General features: G+C 47.7%; 1 protein-coding gene across 2 annotated transcripts in view; it reads left to right on the top strand.

Annotated features, from left to right (window-relative positions):
- The first annotated feature begins 9,641 nt into the window (after positions 1–9,641).
- Positions 9,642–19,665, top strand: part of LOC144773104 (E3 ubiquitin-protein ligase TRIM39-like) — a 523,054-nt gene continuing 513,030 nt past the window's right edge. For both annotated transcript variants that reach the window (XM_078657969.1, XM_078657960.1), the window contains exon 1: positions 9,642–9,783. The gene's annotated coding sequence lies outside the window, so the exon portion shown is untranslated. The remainder of the gene's footprint in view (positions 9,784–19,665) is intronic.

Raw genomic sequence — 19,665 nt, 5'->3', positions numbered from 1 at the left:
TCCATCACGGAAATGACCTCCTGCTTGTACAGCTCCTTTGAATGTCTCTCAGTCAACATCAAAACACACAATACCAGGCCTACATTTTTCCATCTTCTGTACCACCCCCCAGGCAACTCCTCCGAATTCGGGGTCCACCTTTCCAACTTAATTGCCCGCTGCGCACTAGGTAACTCTAACAACATAATTCTGGGCAAACTCAATCTAAGATGGAACGAAACAAAAAACCTGCTTATTCAAACCCTATACAACCTACTACTAGAAAACAATCTGACCCAACACTGCTCAGAAGAAACTCATCATAGAGGAGCAATCCTCGACGCAATTATTGCCGAAAGCAATGCAATCTCCATCGACCACATCCTCCCCGTGGACTGGTCCGACCACCACATAGTTCTTTTCCATATCAACCATGCGGGCCAAACTCAACACCCCAAGCAAGACCCTCCCAAATGGGTCAGTAACAAAGCCCAGATCCCTCGAGCTGACCTAGAAGAAAAAATCAGCTTGCTCCTTCCCAGCACCACTGATCACCTCTCAACCACTGAACTCACCTCTCTTTACAACTCCAATTTGACGCTCACCCTGGATCACCTTGCCCCTTTGAAACTAAAAAAATCCAGGATCTTTCCCTCCAGATCATGGTTCACCACTGACATCAATGAAGAAAGATTACTGCTAAGAGCCACAGAAAGAATCTGGAAGAACAATCCCTCCGTCCTCCATCGCGATCAACTCCAAGAAGCCCGCAGGTCCTACAAAAAGCACATGAAGAACAAAAAGACAGCTTTCTTCTGCTCTGCACTAGACACCGCAAAGAACCGACCCAAAGAGCTTTTCAATATCATTAGGAACCAAACCTCTAAGCCGATGAGATCTTCAACACAGGCATCCAAACAACGATGCGACAACTTTACCAGATTTTTCTTTTTTTTTATAAATCTTTTTATTGTTATAAAAAACGAAAAACAATAAGAGCGTATCAAGTGCAATGCAGTTCAACACATACAAAGTATCGAACAATTGAAAAGTCGCAATATCGGCAGTCATTGAAGCAGGACACTGAGATTCTAACACACGTTTGACGAATCAGGATTATAAAACTAGTGGAGTTAGCCTATATCAATGCGTGCCGCCCACAGGCCCCTCCACCCATAAAATCAGGATATCAAAGATCATTGCGCCCCTCGATACTAAGATCGTAAACAGGATAAAGTACATTTGTATGCAAAAACTGACAAATCAAAATATTAGAGCTCGCATCGGCACCTTAATACTAAGAACAGAGTCAGGATATCCAATAAATGAAGAAAGAAAATAAAATAAAAAACGCAACGTGCGGAACACCCCACCCCCCACCCTGCACCCCTGCATGTAGCTTACGCCAATCCCCAACTAGCAGTGTGCCTGTCGCCCCATCTAATCTACAAATACTAAAAGAAGTATGTGGAGGAGGGCCTTCGTACAGGCTCCCGGCCTCTCCCCCCCCCGCCAGTGCTAATCCTCCCCCTATTACGGATATATTATCATTTCAGTATCAAGCGAAAATCGGGGAATACATTACTCGCCTACACTGCCTCCCGGTACCAACATTAGAAAGTGAATCCCGCACTACCACCATTTAAATAAAAGTCTTGAAACGGTAGGCCATTCTCAGCCTTGACCCGTTCGATCAGTTACACAAATGTTCTTAAACCGGACAGCCGCCATCTTGAAAAATTCGAAAGAACAGTAGCGAGCCAGGAACAGCTGGGCTTTCTCAGTCTCATTGTCACTGGGTCCCATCAGTGTCGATAAGAACCACGGATGTTGTTTAAAGTCCAGGTGCACTGATTTTGGAAAGGAAGGAAGGGCCACCCTGTCGAGCTACTCCTGAGTCGTCGCATGAGTCATCCGATACATTGCCTGGTGCGATTTGCCCTCAGTCGATAACAATATTGTGAGCACTGACATAACCGGGACCTCCAATACACGGGCCTTAGCTGATTTGCAACCCAGGGTCTCCCACATCGCTCGTTTTATGGGATTGTTGGCCACCATTAGTCCGGGTAGTGTGGATGTTGTTACTTCCGCAGTGGCATTGAATTGAAGAAAAGCTATGTCACTATGTCCCAGTCCAAAAGCCACGGCATCCAATTTGTGCTCCAAGGCTTGGGCTTTCCAGTTCAGAGAGAGATGAAGACCCTCTATCGCCGCCATTATAGCCCCAAGCGTAGGTTCAACCCTGGTCAGCACTAGTTGGTCCCCCTCGATAGGGAAATTCTGGTCCGGTCTCGGAGAACCCTTATATAGGATATGTCGTCCCAGGTCATCCGTTTGCATTTTCCCAGACCTCTCGGAGGATCGGGTCCGATTCGCACGAAGGTCGATATTGAGCGCCATTTCGGGCGTTTCGTTCACAGTCCACCCCATGGCCCTCGGGATAGACCAGTGGAATTAGAAGCAAAGACACACGTTACAACCCCTCTGCATGCAAGGATATTGCGGAGCTGTCTTCAGGATATGCCCGGAACCATCGGGTCACAGTTTAGACAGCACTAAGCCGATTATATTCCGGGCTTCGACAACCAATTATTCAGCTCGCATCCGCAGTGTCATTGAGTTGCCCCATTTCGGCGCTAATCCATACGGATCTTTGATGTTAAGATCGGACAAAATATGCTTCCATTCCGGTGGACCGGTTCCTCCCAACTCTTATGGCCGATGTTGTTGAACTAGAAGCCGGCTGCACTCCTACTCGAGGCCCCGGCTTCAATGCTGATGTAGGCCGCAAACTTCAAGGCGACGTGTCTCTGTTCTCGAAGCAGGTGGAACTTTCGGGGTCACTCGGTGTAGCGTTATTTCGTTTAATCTACCCGGGAGAGTTGCATAGGCACAGGATAACTGGCAGGATCTTGTAGCAGGATGAGGAGGTCTGCGGAGCCGGGAGCCTAAGCGGCCATCTTGGTCGCCAGCTTGGCTCCTCCTCTTTACCAGCTTTTTCAATGAAAAAATCGCCAAGATAGATCTCTCGCTTGGCTCAAATCTCTTCCCCTCCATCGAGAATAAAGTGTCCAAAACTCATGATAGCGACTCTGTGATCCCCTCAAAACATTGGCCCTCCTTCATTCCCATCCAGGAAGCAGAGATAGTCAAATTAATCTCCTATTCTAAAACCTCATCCCACGCCCTAGATCGGCTTCCCCCGCACCTGGCCAAAGACCTGAAGCTTGTCCTAGCCCCACTATGGTGCAAGATCATTAACAGCTCACTGAGCTCTTGAATCATACTGAACTGCCTCAAAGTAGGCCAAGTCATGCCTCTGCTGAAAAAGCCAGGGCTAGACACTGAGGATCTGAGTAACTTCAGACCTGTATCGAACCTTCCTCTCTATCCAAAATCCTGGAAAGATGTGTACTCCCTCAGCTGACCCAACACCTGGATACCATCAATCTCCTAGATCCCCATCAATCGGGCTTCAGAAAAGGCTGCAGTACCGAATCCTCAATCCTCAATCTCATAGACGACCTACTCAAGTCACTTGACTCAAATCAATGCTGCCTTCTCATCCTTCTAGACTTATCGGCCGCATTCGATACAGTTGACAACAAAATGCTCATCAAGGTTCTACAAGAAAGGGCTGGTCTTCAAGAGACGGTCCTCCACTGGTTCTCTTCCTTTCTCCATAACCGCTCACAAAGATTAAAATTTAAAATTTCGAGACCGATCTCCACCCCGTCATCAGGGGTGTTCCACAAGGATCAGTGCTCTCCCCTCAGCTTTTCAACATTTATATTGAATCCCTTACCACTCTACTCAGGAAATCCAACATCCCTTTTCACTTATATGCTGACGACAGGCAGCTTTATCTGGAATCCACCTCCATTAACGACATCCAGAGACTTAAGGCCACGCTCAAGGAGTTGCAACACTGGTTCACAAGTAATCACCTGAAACTCAACCAAGAGAAAACGGAAATACTCCTCATCTCCAACAAAAACGAAAACGCCCAAATTGAAGAATGGCTCAAAGCCATTGACGCCCTCAACGGTAACCTCTCTCTGGCGGGTTCGGTAAAATCTCTAGGGATCACCCTAGACCCGAAACTGGACATGAAAAAACACATTTCAAGATCCACTAAAAGTGCCTTTCTCAACCTGAAACTACTTTACAAAATAAAACCCTTCCTCCCACCCAAGGACCTCCAACAAGCCACCCAAGCACTGGTACTCTCCGGAATTAACTATGGGATTGCAGCTCTGACCGGGATAGCAAAATCACATCTCGCCCCCTTGAAGACAACCTTTAATGCAGCTGCTAGGATGGTCACTGGAACCAGGAAATTCAAACACATCTCTCCCGCTCTCAGAGAACTTAAATGTCTCTCAATTGAGTTGCGAGCCCGCTTCAGAACAGTCTGCCTCACGCACAAATCCCTGCACACAGGCAAACCGAAATACTTGGCCGCCAAACTGAAAAGGGCCGGCCAGTCCAGAAACCTCAGGAGCTCCAACACTGAGCTACTCATCCCGCTGAAAACACGTAAGCAAAAAACCGCAGTCAACTCATTTGCTGGAAACGCCCCTAAAATCTGGAACTCTATCCCCTCCACATCAGAATGACCCCCTCGTTTCCAAAATTCAAGAGCCTACTCAAAGTCCTCTTCCTCGAACGCTCTTGAGCAAACCGATAACAGCCAAGGAAGTACTTTAGCCGGCTCTCCACCTTCCCTTAACTTGGGGACTGATGACACTGACCAGGAACAAGAACGCTTTTTGGACTCCCGTCCTGATTGAACAATGATTCCGCTCAGATGCTCGTCTGGTTTGTCCTGCACCCTCCTCCCTCCCCTTTGCCCCTCCCCTACTGTGTGCGTTCTTTACCCGGCTAGAACCCTCATGTTATACCAACTACCTGTACCGTCTATTTGCACATAATTGTACATGTTGTCAAGCGCTCTGATGCCCTCGGGTCCAGCTAGCGATATATAAAACTCCTAAAATAAATAAAATAAACACTGGATATTAACATTTTAGGGAATACGTGGAGTGCAGAAGGCAAGTCACATGAAACAGATTCAATGTAGGAAGGGAACAATTACCGCTGATGCTGGAAGCAAGGAGAAAACACAACCATTTGTATCAATACATTTGCAAACAAAAATAGAAGTTTGACAAACGCATACAAAATACTTTTCAGTGGAAGGATATTGTACTTTGTCGCTGGGCTCAGGAAGGGATAAACACGAACGGAAGCATGCCAGAAGCAATGTATGTTTGCTGGCCCGGGAGTGGTGCATGCGTGTATGCGTGTGCGCGCAGCCTGCTCTTTTTCAAAGCACATACTCATGCTTGTGGCACGCCGCTGCGCACTCCCGCAAGACGTATGCCACCACAAGCACGAGTAGGTGCTTTGAAAAAGAGCTGTACGACGGCTAAAGGTCTCCTATGCAATTCATGCGCACTGCGTAGGCGAGAACTAAAAATGGCTACATGTCCGCCTATCCTGATTGGGTGAGCAGACGTAGCGATTATTCCGACTGCCTTTACTCTGTCAGGCGTCAGAAAGGTTTGGCTATGACGGTGAGGGAGTAATCACTGCAGTAGCTAAACCGATAATCCACCCGCATTTAAATTGAGCAGACGGACCTTCATGTTGGCAGTATGTCCACTCCGTCGCCCTAGCGATGGAATTTACATCCCACTAAAATTTATATTGGGCCCATATTAAAAAGAGGTCTCCAGCTAGCTTAAAATGTCATATGGTCAACTTTAACGTTAGTAATAAGGCGCTCCACTACAAGTACGTTCATACCGTTCTACAGTCAGTGCCACTGGGTCAGTGTGAGTTAGTCTAGCTTATTCCACATAAATGAAATCGCCCACTTTATAGCAGCGTCAGCATTTTGACATTGGTGCATCCTCTGCCTATAGTTACCTTTAGTATGTCAAGGCCTGCATTTTCCCTTATGTGACGCTCTCATTGCCACACTCACTCAAATATTCACACAACCTCTCACACACTCCCTCATAGGCTCTCTCTCACACACACTCAGACTCACACACTTTTCCTAATACAGCTACACATTCTCTTATATGGACAAATTCTCACACTCACATACATTCTCACACTCACCTGTTAATACTCGCTCTTACTCGGTCTCCTAGACAGATACATTCACGCACCCTCACATGCTCATATACTCTCACTGTTAAACTCTCACACTGCAAGGCACTTACACAATCACTCACACACTTTATACTTATACTCACAACACACTTATGCTAATACACGTACAATCCCTCACACTCACCCTAAAACACTAACACTCTTTCACACTGTCTTACAATTTCTCACAGAATCTGTCACGTTCTTATATACACTCACACTTTCATATACTTACACACCAAATCAGAAGTATCTCTCAGACCCTCACTGTTCTTTTGTACACTAACACTTTCACATTCTCAGAATCTTACACATTCTCAAACACATTAGCATTGTTCCCAGACTCACTTTCACACACACTTTCTCACACACAGTTGTGTAACCTTTCACACATACACTCTTTCATACACACTCATCCTCTAACTGTTACACTCACTCTCCTATACATACATTGTCACATACTCAACACCTCACAAACTCACATCCCATCTCACACTCATACACTCCGCTCATGCTGTCACACTTTGAGAGACTTTCTCCCACTCCCATTCTACCTCAGTTTCTCACAACCCCATGCACATTCATGCTCTCCCACACTGAAACTCTCTCATATACAATGTCTCGCACACTCACTCATGCATGCTCTCACACACAGTCTCACACACTAAGTAACACATGCAGTGGCGTAACGAAAATTGAAGGGACCCCCAGCAAAGTACATGGAGGACACCCGGACCAGCCAGGAGCTCTGCACATGCACACTACCAGAGGGCCCCCCTGGAGCTCGGGGCCCCATGCACAGCGATGGTCAAGGGGCCTAATGCTACGGCACTTCACCACATGCAGGCACTCATCTAGTCACTCACTCATACAGTGTCTCACAATTATACTCTCCTCTCACTTTCATATCAATTCTCTCACAGTCTCTTACATACTCACTCACATACTGACACACTCAGTCACACACTTTCACAAACACACTCATGCAAACTCACACTTTTACATTCACAAACACACTCACTTTCACACACCCGTCTTTCACCCTCCCCCGCCTTTTTTCTCACACACTCATACACTCTCTTTCGCACACATACTCTTACTCTCTCACAGACTCACTCTCACACAAACTCTTTTTCACATATCTCGTTCACTCACTCACACACTTTGCCACTCTCTTATCTTCCTACACACACACACTCTCTCACAAACTCATGCTCGCCTACACACTTTCACAAACTCACAGAGCAACATTGCAAACGTTTTTTGCTTACCCTCTTCCTCTGCTGCTGGCTACTTCAGACCACCTGGGTCTTCACTCTTCTATGAGAGCAGCCGGGTAAGTATCCTGCACTGGAAACAGAAACCAGCATGGCAGAATTCTTGTGTTGCAAATGTAGTGCCGGGATTAATGAGAGGAAGACTCGCCTTAAGCCCTGTGTCAGTTTATGAAAGAGCAGCTCTATCCGAGGCTCAAACAGGGCTTTGGATCCCACCCTTTGATTCTGGGTAGATTGTAATAAGTCAGACGGACACATAAATATGATGTGCTAGCTGAGGCAGGCACAGTGACCAGCTAAATAATATAGAATGTGCCTATGTGAGGGGGTGTAGCTAAATTCCGCCCTCGCAAATGTGGAATCCAAACATCTATCTGCAGATTGCCATGTTCTTAAATACTCTGCAGATGGTCTGTGGTTCAGCATCCTCGGGCCCCCTCATCTTATCATCTGCTCAGGATGCTGATTTGGAGTGAAGCTCTGAGGACTAATTTGCACTGAAGTGTTCATTAAAACATTGTGTTTTTATACACACTGCTAATTGACAGGGGCAGAGGACTGGGGCAATGTGTTGTGGCTCAACGTTGGCAGGGCACAGCCCTTTTGCCCCTCTTGGTGAGTCGCCCCTCACATGCCTCGTAAGAGGCACCAGAATGGCCTCATGATATGTGCTGAAGGAAACTTGCTGTAGTGCTGCATAGATTACGTTGCTCTGCATCATTTTACTTTATGAGCTAACAAAAAGCATTATATATTCTTATTTCTCTTTGCATTCTGGTGCTTGTAGTTTTTATTTTCCCACTCCAAATGCAGGTCTTCATAGACCGGTATGCACAGAAAAACTGAAACAAGATGTGGCATGTGAAAGCTTTTGTCTGGCTCCAATTTTTTTTATCAATTCTTTTTACTTTTAAAAGCTTCAGAAGCCTAAACACTCAGGTTGCCCATGTCAAGCATGAATATGGCATTACCAAAAAACACAGAAACCAGAATGCAAGGGCAAAACCTAGCCTCGGTGAATTACGCCAGAAGGAGAACAGCTTGAGTGCTCCGATAAAACCTTAAGGAATAATTCCTTGAGGGTGAGCAGTGAGCAGCGAGTCTGCAGTGTCACTAATCCATTGGCTGGCAAGTGGGGGCAAGTTACCCATTGAACCTCTCCCTAAACACTGTCACAACACAAAGTAATTTGGTTATTTACATCATTTCAGGCCCCGGCCCAGATCTCATGGATTTCCAAGGTCCATGTGTGAGCAACTAACTCCTCAGGATGTACGTTGGTAACTTGGGACTTGTACTTATTTTGTAGTGAGTTAAATAGGACTGCAAATCCCAGATTTCAAAAACATACCTGGACTGGATGAGTTACTAACTCACGGAACTGGGAACCCTGGGAGCACTACTGACTACCTGCACCACATCAGCATTTCTTATAGCTACAAGAAGGCATCACCAAAAACTCCTATTTTGCGCAATATAGGATGTTTTCTTTACTACAGTGATATCTCGTTTATACTAGCTAATCTTTTTTTACCTACAATTGAAAAACTAGAACTACAAATCCCAGTACGCAAAGTGCTATCCGCTAAAAAGTTAGGACTGGCAGTGAAGAAAAGCTTTCCAGTGCTGTATTCTTTCCTGTTGCTGATGTTAATGTGTGGCTTTAGCCAAGATCTTTTAATTTTACTAAAATTATAAATACTTATAGAAGCTGTCAACCAGTCCTCCCTATCCATTAGCTTGTTACGGAGTCATTCCCGTTTCTTCTATCCTCTACAATATACAGCATCGGGCACCGAGTGAGCCCACTTCAGCCATTGGCTAATTACTCAGTGAGGGACGACATTTTCCGTTTTAAAAGGAGCACATTCATACATAAGGTAGTTCCCAGTCCGTTTCAAGGATGAATGTGGAAACGTACTGTTTTGAGGGCGAAACATAATGTTGCCATTTTTGTTTTAGATAGACGAGGGCCCGGTAGCTCCCTCGGCAATATAGATTTGTAAAAACTTTGGCAAAATAAAATAAGCATTGATAAAACAAAACGGCTGTCCGCCAACGTCAGATTCATTGGTTTTTCCAAGGCTTGTTTATGTTGGAGTCTTAGAAGGCATACGCCCTAGTTACTAGCCATTGTCGTTATGCATGTCGCACTATTCGGGTTTTTAAAGAGGTGGATTGCGCTTGTTTCTTAAAAGAGTAAACGATATAATTAGGTCCCGCGCAGCAGGTGTAGCTTATCTTTGTGCACGACCGTTAGCAGTCGCCGGTGCCACCACCTGCTTTTTTTTAGCGCACGTTTGGTACTTGACCCTTGGTGCGGGAGCCGAGCTACGCAATCGACCGAAGCGAAAGCGAGGTCTGTATTCAAAAACGTAGAAGTAAAAGAGCAGGTTTACTTATTTTGCGTATCGTAGCATGCTGCATCTATTCACGAAGCCTTAAACCAATTGCACGAGGAAACGCCGACTTGTGGAGGGGGGGGGGGGGGGGGCGCGTTGACCAACAGCTGGCTAAGGGTCCCGCGTGTCAAGCGTATCTTGCTTTCCGTCAAGACTTTCTGTGTATCTCAAAAAGAGTGTTTCTATACGGCCATTGTTTTAACTGCTGCTAGCTACAAAGCAAAACGTGTAGATGGAACGTGACATGAGTCGTCATGAGGCCTCGTGGCTGTTTTGCTACTTGGGGTGGAGGCGGGGTACCAAGTCGCTGACTTGTAATATGATAGGATTGGAATGGTTGATGGCGGTGGTCGGGCCTGTTGTGCTCAAAGGGTAGGTGTAAAAGTGGTATTCCGTAATGGCAGTGGGGTCGTGTGTTGAGGCTTCTTGTGATGTAATGGGAGACTTGGCATCTAGGCCTGCGCTGAAGGGAGGGCTCGCTGGGATGAGAGGATGGCTGATTTTTGCAGTATTTGCTGTCCATCTCTCCTACCTAAGCAATGCATGTTTCTCATGGCACGTTTATGAATTGCAAAAAGTCCAAAAACCTGCTGCACACCCATTCGTTATTATTCTTTTAGTTCAATCCAGGCCCGGTTGTAGCGGGTGGGCCACGCCCACCCAAACATGAGCCTGGCCCACCCAAACAGGAGCCTGGCCCACCCAAACAGGAGCCTTGGCCCTCACAGTGAGGGCTTGAAGGCAGGCGTGCAACGCACAGGTCGTGTGTGTCCGCCCGGCCGAGTCAGCTTCACAGGGCGCACATACACAGAGACCGTTTTAGAAATTATCGCAGCCGCACAGGAGTACTTCACAGGTCTTTAAAGACCATTCAAACGTTAACAAGGCTTTGTTTGTTTTTCACCCCTTCATCTCTGCATGGTGAAAGGCGACAAATCCTTTCTTTGACAATGGTTACCTTTGGTAACCTTTGCCTACTGTCCTGCTGCGTTGATATTTCTTTTTCTATGCAGCACAGGAGAAAAGAAGTTTGTTTATTCCTAGTCACCTTTTCTGACCCCTGTCCCCTGCAGTGGTTTATCACATCAGCCTGTGACACAAACTTTGACTAATTTAGTAGGTAAGAGAATGTAATACTACACTTTTTCTTTTTAAAATCTGCACAGGCCCAGCAGGACACATACTTCGTGTGCCCTGCAGTGGTTTATCACATCAGCCTGTGACACAAACTTTGACTAATTTAGTAGGTAAGAGAATGTAATACTACACTTTTTCTTTTTAAAATCTGCACAGGCCCAGCAGGACACATACTTCGTGTGCTTCATTTAAACATTTTTATCATTATCATGGCTGATGCAGGACAGCAATAAGACAATACAAAATGCCCAAATAACACTAGTGATTAATGATCCTTCTGGAGAGCAATCATTTGTCTGTTAATAGTTTTTAAATGCAGATGAACTGTATTTTATGTGTATAGCTCAGTGGGTTACTGCCTTTGTCACAGAGATCCTTGTGTTACTTGTAGTTCAGAAGTTACAATCCTAACATAGGACAGTGACCAATGAACTGTCACCAAAGAGCTGCATGCAAACATGAATGGTATAGTTAGAACTTCGCTTTTTTTTTGTGATATAGTTAGAACTTCCCCAGTCTTTTATCATTCTAATGTTGCTAAAATGAGTATGTTTGGGCAGATATACATTTTATCAGTAAAGCTGACTCCCATGGAATACTCTTTAAATCCTAAGGTTGTGTTTCCCCAGACCAAACCCTTTTAAAATATACTGCCCACCAGTATGGATGACGTGTGATTCTTACACCTTGTAATCCTCATTGGTTTATGTGACATTCCCTGTAGACTGATTTGCATACTTGTATGATTCATTGTCTCTGTATAATGTGTGTGTGGTGTAAAGTACTGACACACACTACACTGATATGAGTAGCGCTATACAACAAATGAAATGCATATATGAGAGGGGCTACGTAAAGATGAGGGGCACTGGTGGAAGGTGGCAGTGAGGGAATCCGAGGAGGTGGTAGTGGGGTGGTGGGAGGAGCTAGGGAGAGATGAGGGGCACTCGTGGAGGGTGGCAGTGAGGGAATCCGAGGAAGAGGTCATGGGGTGGAGGGAGGAGCTAGGGAGAGATGAGGGGCACTCGTGGAGGGTGGCAGTGAGGGAATCCGAGGAAGAGGTCATGAGGTAGAGGGAGGAGCTAGGGAGAGATGAGGGGCACTCGTGGAGGGTGGCAGTGAGGGAATCCGAGGAAGAGGTCATGAGCTAGAGGGAGGAGCTAGGGAGAGATGAGGGGCACTGATGGAGGGTGGTAGTGAGGGAATTCGAGCAAGAGGTCATGGGGTGGAGGGAGGAGCTAGGGAGAGATGAGGGACACTGATGGAGGGTGGTAGTGAGGGAGTCTGAGGAGGAGGTCATGAGGGGAGGGGCTACAGAGAGATGAGGGGCACTGGTGGAGGGTGGCAGTGAGGGAATCAGATGAAGAGGTCAATAGGGGGCTATGGGGAGATGAGGGGCACTTGTGGCGTGTGGCAGTGAGGGAATCCAAGGAAGAGGTCAATAGGGGGGCCATGGATGGATGAGGGGCACTGTTGGAAGGTGGTAGTAAAGGTATTTGCTGAGAAAGAGGTTATTGGTGCCTCGCCAAAAAAGACTTTTACATCAGCGCTGAACCCGGCCCTGTGTTGGCCTTTCTGTTTTTGTTTATTTAATTGGCAGTCGGGCCATAAGGGCTACTGTGGAACATACTTTAAAGTGCCTGCTAATTATATTTACTGCTATATTCAATGTTTTAAATATGAAGGTGATTTTACCAATGTTTTTAACGGGAAAAATGAAGTAGTCCGATGGTACCTGATATGGGCCTGAGGCCGAAGGTCATCTGTGAGATAAGGTGCACTGGAGAGGAATAGTGGCTAATCAAGCCTGTAAGGGAGTGTGTTGCAGAGTCCGTGGTTAGGTGGAGGTAGTAAGGAAGAGGAATTCTCCCTGAAGGCTTGCACAGAGGGAGCCCTAGGAGTGCCACTTGCCTGATACTCCCACCTCAGAAACCTCCTCTTCCCATCAAAGTAACATTACAAGGAAAAAACACTTTTTGGAGTGATAACATTAAAAAGAGATTTGGGAAAGAGTGATTTTTACCTGGCCTTGTAAGACTAAGAAGAGATAAAGGAGGGCCCTGAAGCAGGCCTGCCTAAATATATATGCAGCAGTGGCCCACCCAAATGCACCCTTGGCCCACCCAAATAAAAATTCCTGGAGCCGGGTCTGGTTCCATCAGCTTTTTTTATCTAATTTCGGCGTGCATACCCGATTGTGCTCCATTCCTTTCGTTCAAGTGGGGAGAGCATGCGGAAGGTAGGGGTTATTCAGGGTATCTATCACGGGACCAGGATTGTTAACACAGGATTGGTCGGGAGCTGTTTGTATACTGTTTAAAATACACAAAAGAATGGGTGGTTAACATTTTTTCAATGATTGATTGACTCGAAGGGAGATTAATACAGCTTTGTATATTTATATTTATTTTTATTTTGGGGCTGATTATTTTTGGGGCATTAAAGGGAGATTCATGGAGAGTAGAATGGGTGAGGGGACACGCTCTTAGCTAGGGGTGAGGTTACGGTCAATGTGTTTTTGCATTTGATGGATTATTTACAAAAAATAGGACTGATATATGTATTTTTGTATAAAATTGCAGATACCCCTGAGGAAGGTCATACAAGGACCGAAATGCATTGGGTTTGATTCGTTTGGAATCATTTGGAGGATTTGAAATTTCTCATGTCTATGAATAGGCCTGGATGGGCAATTCTGTGATACTTAAAACGCATAAGAATATAGAAGTTTCATTCCTTTGGCGTGATGGATAAACTTCAAAAATAAAATTGTGAAATAAAAGGAAAGAAAAAATGGATTACTTTGGCTGAAGTAGATTAAATGAACATGTGTACAAGGCTGTGCAACTCGTAAAATTACGGGTCACTACTGGTTCATTGTCTCATGGCGCGCTGGCACACGGTCACCGTTTCCATCCTATAGTAGACCTTTGTGGTTGACTGAGAGGAAAAAGGCTAGTAAAGCTTGCAGTCAGAATAATCTAGATACAGAAGAATGCACCTCTCTGTTACTCTAATAAACTCCTCTCCTCCTTCCTAAACATGAATAGTTCTTAAGTGGCTTAACTTAAGTCTTCCATCGAACTATAAAAGGGTCATCAGGGAAAGGTCAGCTGTGAATTTCAAAATTAAGGAAGGTGTCGGCATAGTGAAGAGTTTAGCAGAAACCTAAAGGGAACAAGTGTTTGGAATATAGCTTTGCACTTGCAAGAATAGGGCAAGCAGAGATGTCTGAACCTTCAATAGGGATCTGCTCAATAAACGCTTAACCGTGTATACATTAATTACCCCCAGGTTCCTCTAGTCCTCGTTCCCTTCATAACAAATGATAGTCCTATCTTGCAGACAGAAAAAAGAACAAAGGAATGCTGGACCTACCCCCCCTCCCTCTGGGAGTATATAAGCAAACAGGTCCCAGCATTCCTCCTGTTCCATTTTTTTTTCTGTCTCTCCCTGTCGGAGAGAGAATACTGCAGGAGCGTGGTCGCTCCTATCTGTGCTGGTGTACTTGCATGGATGCTGCCGGGCAATGTCCTCGTGTCTCTTCGCTGTTTCCTCACCCTCCCTGCCGGACTCGGGGGTTGTGGTTCTGGCCCCGTGTTTGCCTCCTGAGTTGCTGGGGTCTTCTGGCCTCCCCTCCTGGCTTGCCTGGCTTCGCCGGGGGGCACGGCATGTGTGACCGTCGGAAGGTGGGTTACTGTGGTTCCGTCTTCTGGGTCGAACTGCCTGTCTTCCGGGATCTGCGGAGAAGCGGAAGTCAGGCGTTCCAAGGTAGGCTCCTTCGCTTGGGGATTTAGGAGCCCGCACAGGTGAGTACCGCATAGCGATTTGGATGTGGGTCGTGATCTTGGTTTTGTGGGCGCTGGGGGTTCCTTCGTGTGTACACTGCTGTTCCTGGTGGGCTCTTGGATTCCTCCCTCCAGTTGGTGTCATGGGGAAACATGCTCGCAAAAGCCGCCATAGGGAGCGCTCCTCCTCCCCTGATTCTTCGTCCTCCCCTTCTCCTGCCAGGTCTCTGCATTACGGAGAGTGCGGTGATGCCAGGATTAAGCGTCTCATCAGGGAGACTCTGAGCGAGATGGGAGGTGATGGTGCTCATTGTAAGGGCACAGGTCCGGTGTCTCCTGGCTCCTCTGGTGGCGAGGCTGAGCGGTTGGGGGACACTGAGCACAAGGGCAAATACATTGACAAAAACATGTTGACTGGGTTGCTGAAGCATGTCAAGTTGAACATGGGGTTTCTGGATGATGAGGCTCAGAGTACGTCTGGTGGTCCCTTGTTGTGCCAGTTTCAAAACTCTGCTACTGTTGATGTGCCTATTCATCCTTTAATTAAGGATGTCCTGCAGTGTAAGTGGGTGGATCCTGATCGGATCTTGCTCCCTTCATTTTATGGCAAAACTTTATCCTTTGCAGGATATGGCTGTGGAATTGCCGGACTCCATCGCTATTGATTCCTTTGTGACCAGTCTGGTGGTTGCACTTCCTTGGCGAAGGATGCGGTGCTGAAGGATCCTGTTGATGCCTCCCTCAAAAAGGTGTTTTCTGGTTCTCATTTGGCATTGCGAGCTGGCATTTATGTTTCGCAGTCCTTGCTTTCGGATCTCAAGTCCCTGTACCAGTGAATGGATGATGCTACTGACTGTTCCAGTCTTCTGGAGCATATTGAGAGACAAATCGAGTTCCTCTCGGATGTGTCCTTCGTTATGGTGCGGGCCTCTGCCCTTTCCAGTGGGGCTTGTGTGGCTGCTCGTTGCAATCTTGTCTTGAGGGACTGGAAGACGGACTCTGCCCAAAAGGCTTGCGCTTTACGTCAGCCTTTCAAGGGGACGATGCTGTTTGGGGAGGAGTTGGAGGATACATTGTGCAAGTTGTTTAAGGAGTAGAAGCGTTGTTCTTCTTTTAAGCATGCCTCTGCTGTTTCTGTTTCCTCTAGGCCTAAATCCTTTTCCCGTCCTTCCTCTCGTAGGCAGTTTTCTGGGGGATGGGGGAGGTTTTCTTCCGGTCGTGGCCTGGATAGGCAGGCTAAGTCTCTCCCCCCCCCCCCCCAGCCACGTGCCTGACTATAGAGCTGGGACTCCCGGATCATTGGTAGTTCAGCTGCGCTTCTGCCAGCCCGGGTGGAGTCCTGTTCAGATGCTTGGGTATTGGTCATCATTTGCATGGGTTGTGTCATAGAGTTCACGTGTCCTCTTCCGGACTCGGGGGTTTGTCAGAATCCTTTGCCGTCCTGTCTGTCCAAGAGGTCCCAGCTGTCTCTGGGGATCGATGCTCTTCTTCGGAAGGGTGCGATTCAAGTGGGTCTGCCTCTGGAAGTGGGGCTGGGGTTTTACACTCTCATTTTCCTGGTTCCCCAAGGTGACAGGGGGGTTCTGTCTGGTACTGGATTTAAAAGCCCTGAACAAATGGGTGGATCATCTGCCTTTTTGTATAGAGACTCTTCAGAGGGTGATCCCGTTGGTGCTTCCAGCCACGTACTACCATGTTTCCTGAGGTTTTCTGTTCAGGGACGTCACTTTCAGTTTCAGGTCTTGCCGTTCGGCCGGAGGTCTGCTCCTCGGGTGTTTACCAAGGTTGTGGCTCAGGTGGTGGCTGTGCTGCATCTTCGGAGGCTCCTGGTGTACCCTTACCTCAAAAACTGGTTGATCCATGCTCCATCTCGGTCCCTGTTGTTGGAGGCTCGGGGGATGGTGTGTTCTGTGTTGAGGGATCATGGGTTTCTTCTGAATCTACCCAAGTGTCAGCTGTCGCCCTCCCAGGATCTTGGCAGGGTATTCCTGCCAGTGCCTCGGGTCTTGATGCTGGTTTACTCTGGCTCGGTGGTTCTTGATGGGGTGTTCCTTTCCGGTTCGCATCTGGTTGCGTCTTCTGGGTCTCATGGCGGTGACGGTGTTTACTGTGGCCTGGGTGCGTTTTCACCTCCATCCTCTCTGGTTCTACCTTCTGTCCTGTTGGGATCCTGTGTCTTGCAAGCTGGATTGTCTTCTTCGCGTGTCCCCTTCGGTCCTCCCTGCCCTTCTTTGGTGGACGGTGTCGGCCAATATGTCACAGGGTCTGCCTCTGCAGCCGTCTTTTCCGGTCGTCCTGACTACGGATACCAGTTCTTTTGGGTGGGGTGCACCCTTGGGTTCCCTGTCCCTTCAGGGTCGTTGGTCTCTTCTGGAGAGTCGTCGTTTGTCCCATTGGAGTGAACTGTCGGCTGCGTTTCGGGCTGTGATGGGGTTTCTGGTTCGGTTGCTCGGTCACCATGTTGTGGTGAGATCAGACAACATGGTAACAGTTGCTTACCTGAATCATCAGGGGGGTGCTCGTTACACCTCCCTGAACGCGGTGGTGATCCCCCTGTTCTGTTGGGCGGAGGGGCATCTTTTTTCTCTGTCCGCAGTTTATATTCGGGGTGTGTACAACGGGGTGGCTGTTGTTTTCCCACCTCTCTGGAGTTGTCTCTGACGTCGGTGGCTTTTCGGCTTGTGTGTAGGTTTGGTCTTCCTTTTCTCAACCTATTTTCTTCCTTGCCCAATGCACAGCTGCCCCACTTATGTTCCCGGGGTCCTCAGGAGTGTTGCTGGGGGGGGGGGGGGGGAGGAGTCTCTGGCCGTCCAAGCTCCGTTATGCTTTCCCTCCTCTGGCATTGATTCCCCGGTTGTTGGCCCATCTGTGCGGGGAGGATCGGGTGGTGGTGGTGGTTATGGGTCCGTTCTGGCCTTAGAGGTCTTTGTTTCTGACTCTGTGTTTGTTGGCTGTGCAGGGTACCTGGTTTCTTCCTCTGTCTCCAACCCCTATTTGTTTCTTTTGGGGTTACTTCTTGTGGGGGGAAGGCTTCTTCTGCCTCCATTGGTCGTTGGCTGAAGCAGGTCATTGCTTTGGCTTACACTCTTTCTGGGTCTCCTCTTCCTGCAGGGGTTCAGGGGAGGTCTAGCCGTGGGATGGCTGCTTCCTGGGCTGACGTTGGTGGCGTTTCCCTTTCTGAGATCTGTTGGGCAGCCACTTGGGCGTCCTCTAATACCTTTATTTAGCATTATCGCCTTCAGAATTTGTTGGGGGATTGTTAGACCCGTCTGCTTCTGAGAGTCCCCTCACCACTATGATTTCTTTTGTTCCCCTGTACCTCCCAAAATTTGTCGCTTTTTATTTGTCTACCAGGACTTTTTATGTGTTGTCTCATGGGTTAGATGTTCCTTGACGCCCAGTTGCTCACAAGGTTTATGGCACCTATTTACAAGGCGCCTGGCCCAAACCTGTGGCATTACAAACTGGGGTGGTCAACCTGTATAATTGGACCTAAAATAGTGGACACCCTTTTTCCTCATGTGAAGTGACTCCCATCGGAGCCTTCATGAACCCTGGCCTTTTGAGGTTTTGGCGCCCTTTGTTTGGCGCGCATTTCTGACAGGAATTCCTTTATTTTCCTCAGGTACACAAAATGGCTGCTCTAGAACCCCAGTACGGTGGCTGTGAGTGTCCTAAATACCCCTCAAGAGTGCCATGTCATTGTCACAGCCAGAGAAGGTTCTAGAACCTTCTGGCTCGTGCCAGTACCCCAGGGCACTGGCTATATAAGGCCCAGTCCCTGGCGGCCATTTTAGATTAGATTAGATGAAGATTGATTAGACTAGAGAAGAGGAGATTAAGAGATTCCAGACAGACACCAGATTGACACCTGCCCTGTTGACCCCTGAGGTGGCTGGTAGCGCAGGCAGTAGAGCAGCAAAGGGTTGCTGGCGTTGTGTCTGACTGGCGTTCCAGTCAGCTACGTGAGAAGTGATCTAGCGCCTGCCCAGCGAGTACCTCATTGCCCCCAAAGACTGTGGCCAGATTCGTGTGCCTCTCCGCCCCCCCGGTGGTGAACTGTGATCGATTTATCGAGTCGCGAGGCGAGAGCAAGTTCGCCGCGACCGCGATCGTCAGCTGTGCCCCCTTCGTGACAGGTGTCTCTAGAGGGGAGCTCGGACGTCTCTGAGCCCCACCAGCGTAGAGCGCTTCCTGCGCAGATTGAAGGTGAGGTGGTGCGCCGGGACGGGGAAAGGCCGGCCTTCGTTGGGCGGGACTAGTGTCTCTGCCACTCCCCAGTGACCCGGGAGCTGTAGCTGTGGGCGGGAACCCCCCCTGTATGTGGAAGTCGGAGGGAGGTCCGTCGCTAACGGGAGGAGTGCTGTGCCCGACTGAATCGTATCTTGACTGCAGCCGATGTGAGGTGGGCCCGTTTCTTCATAGTGAATGCAGCGTTGTGAAGGAACTGTGAACCGGCATTCATTTGACTGTGCGCAAAGGTTGTGTGACCTCTCCGGCAGCCCGTTCGTCAGTCTAAAGACTTTGAACTGGTGCCGCCTGTGCTCGAGTGGTGCTAAAGCCCGTAGGCGTGCATAGACTTCACCGGCAAAGCAGAGATCCTATCCCGGTGACCGCCGAGTGCAAATGATGTATTTACTGTGTTTCCTTGCCTTTTAGATATACGCGCATACGCCCTGAGTGATTATTAAAGAGTCCCAAACCTTATTTTGTGCCCAGAGAAGCCGTATACCCGGTCATTGAAAACAGCATAAACTGTAAGAGTTAACTTTCCCATTTGAAGTGTATTGCACATGTAATGATTCTAAAGTATTTAATTGGTGGCAGCGATTCCAGAAGAAACATGTGTTTGTTTATTTAAATGAACCAATATTTATTCTGATATTTATTGTGATACTCATTCCTGAAGTTATT

Source organism: Lissotriton helveticus, chromosome 1_1 (assembly GCF_964261635.1).
Source record: "Lissotriton helveticus chromosome 1_1, aLisHel1.1, whole genome shotgun sequence".
In the NCBI taxonomy this organism is placed as follows: Eukaryota; Metazoa; Chordata; class Amphibia; order Caudata; family Salamandridae; genus Lissotriton; species Lissotriton helveticus.
This window is presented reverse-complemented; position numbering and strand designations above follow the sequence as displayed.